The 2,548-nt window shown below is 42.9% G+C and overlaps 1 non-coding gene across 1 annotated transcript; it reads left to right on the plus strand.

The window, feature by feature from the left end:
* Nucleotides 1–1,770: 1,770 nt before the first annotated feature.
* LOC133833698 (small nucleolar RNA R71) lies at nt 1,771–1,877 on the plus strand. The gene has a single exon (XR_009893065.1). It is a non-coding gene; the product is annotated as a small nucleolar RNA R71 (small nucleolar RNA).
* The last annotated feature ends 671 nt before the right edge of the window (nt 1,878–2,548 follow it).

The raw sequence follows: 2,548 nt of genomic DNA on the forward strand, positions 1-2,548 counted from the left end.
TCCACCCAGGTAACTTGAGATTCTTCTTCACTGCTAGAGTCTTCATCATCTTCAAAAATTTGTACCCCCAACTCAGCTGTGCAAATTTCCTTGTTGAAAGTCTCAGCCACAAGTGTCTCAATCACATTCAAACTAGAACATTCTTCAATTTCATCTGGAAATTTCGTGGCCTTAAACACACTGAACGTAACTTGCTGATCATTCACCCTCATAGTGAGTTCACCATTTTGTACATTGATTAATGTTCGACCCGTAGCAAAAAACGGTCGTCCCAAAATAATTGGTACTTCTCGATCTGCTTCATAATCCAGAATAATGAAATCGGCTGGGAATATAAATTTGTCCACCTGTACTAACACATCCTCAATTTTCCCTTCCGGATGGGCCATGGATCTATCTGCCAGCTGCAATGTCACAGTTGTAGGCCGTGCTTCACCAATACCAAGTTTCTTAAAAATAGACATCGGCATGAGATTAATACTTGCGCCCAAGTCGCACAATGCCCTTCCTACATCTCGTCCCGCAATAGAACATGGGATCGTAAAACTACCAGGATCCTTCAATTTCGGAGGGATTTTACTCTTCAACATGGCACTACAACCTTCTGTGAGAGACACAGTTTTAAACTCTCCCAGCCTCCTTTTTTTCGTCAAAATATCTTTTAGAAACTTAACGTAATTTGGCATTTTCTCCAATGCTTCCACTAAGGGAATATTGATATGGAGCTGTTTCAGTACATCCAGAAACTTCCTGAACTGCCCATCTTGCTGCTGTTTTCTAAAACGCTGAGGAAATGGTGGGGGCGGCTTGTGCAAAGTATTTACTGGAACAGATTGCTGACCCGATGCTGTATCAACTGGGCCAGTTTCAATAGCTTCACTTGCTGATTTTTTACTAGATTCTCCCTCTGTTTGGATTGAAGTGGGCTCCCTATTGCCCTTTGTTTTCTCCTCATCATTTTCCAGAATTTTTCCACTTCGTAAATTAATTTCCTTGCAATGGTCCTTACCATCTCTCCTCGGATTCTCTGTGTCACTAGGCAAGGAACCTTGGGGCCTATTTTTCAGACCATTGGCTAATTGCCCCAACTGCATTTCTAGATTACGAAGGGATGCTGCCTGACTTTGAATAACTGCATCATTCTTTGCCATATAGTCCCTCATTAGACTCTCCAAAGAGCTGGATTGAGAGCCTTGAGGGTGTTGCGATTGTTGAGCCCGTGGCTGCTGAGAAAAACTTAGCGGATATGCTTGCTTCCCTTGTGTAGACGCTCCACTGGAACTTGCTCCTTGACCCCCCCAAGACAGATTCGGATGCTGCCTCCAAGCTGGATTATACGAATTTGAATATGGGCTATTGTTGCGGTTGTAATTCTGGTTACCCACATAACAAACTGCAGCTGGGTTGGAAGGGCAGTTTTCAAACATATGCCCATCTCCACAATACACACAGGAAATGTCTCCACTTTGAATAGCGGCAGCTGGCTGAATGTTGCCTCCCAAACTCATATTTTTCAAAATATTGGTCATTGATGCCATTTGAGCTGTCAAAGCCGTTAAGGCATCTACTTCAAGAACCCCTACCACTTTCCTACTTGTCGGAGCTCTCGTGTTGGACCATTGATAATTGTTGCTTGCAATTCTCTCCAAAATTTCGAATGCTTCATTATAAGACTTGGACAAAATAGCACCATTGGCCGAGGCATCTAACACCATTCTAGAAGTTGCATTGAGGCCATTATAGAAGGTCTCCATCTGTATACAGTGCAGGATGCCGTGGTGGGGACACTTCCGCAAAAGCTCTTTAAATCTCTCCCACGCATCACTGGTAGATTCATCTTCAAGCTGCTGGAAAGACATAATTTCACTTCTGAATTTTGCATTTCTGGTGGGAGGGAAATATTTTTGTAGAAATTTCTCAGCTAGATCATTCCAATTTGTGACGGAATCAGGAGGCAAAGTGTTGAGCCATGATCTAGCTCGGTCTCTTAACGAGAATGGAAATAGCTTCAACCTTAATGCTTCTTCACTCACTCCTTGAAGCTTAAAGGAATCGCTCACCTCTAAGAATGAACGGAGGTGGAGATGAGGATCCTCCGTTGGCATCACGCTGAACTGCCCCACGGTTTGGAGCATTTGAAACATCACTGGCTTGAGCTCGAATTGAGGTGCTTGTATTTCTGGCCTCACAATGCCTGGATTTATCTTATTAAACACGGGGGCAGTGTATTCCCGTATTGCTCTAGCTCTGTAATCCACCAAAACAATGGGATTAATAACATGCTGGCCATCCCCCTCATCATCAACACGTTCAGCCATAGTGCCTCGGTTTTTAGCCTTTTGAGCCTTTCTCCTTTTTCTGAAAGTACGTTCGATCTCGGGGTCAATAGGAGCAAGTTCAAAGTCGTCTTGTTTGTTCATGCACTAGATAGACCTGAATGTATACAGCCAGAACAAACATATTTAAAAACAACAAAAATAAATTGCAAATTAGTTGATAAAACAGAATTAAATTTTAAATCCCCAGCAACGGCGCCAAAAACTTGTTG

The sequence above is a fragment of the Humulus lupulus genome, chromosome 4, assembly GCF_963169125.1.
Source record: "Humulus lupulus chromosome 4, drHumLupu1.1, whole genome shotgun sequence".
Lineage (NCBI taxonomy): Eukaryota > Viridiplantae > Streptophyta > Magnoliopsida > Rosales > Cannabaceae > Humulus > Humulus lupulus.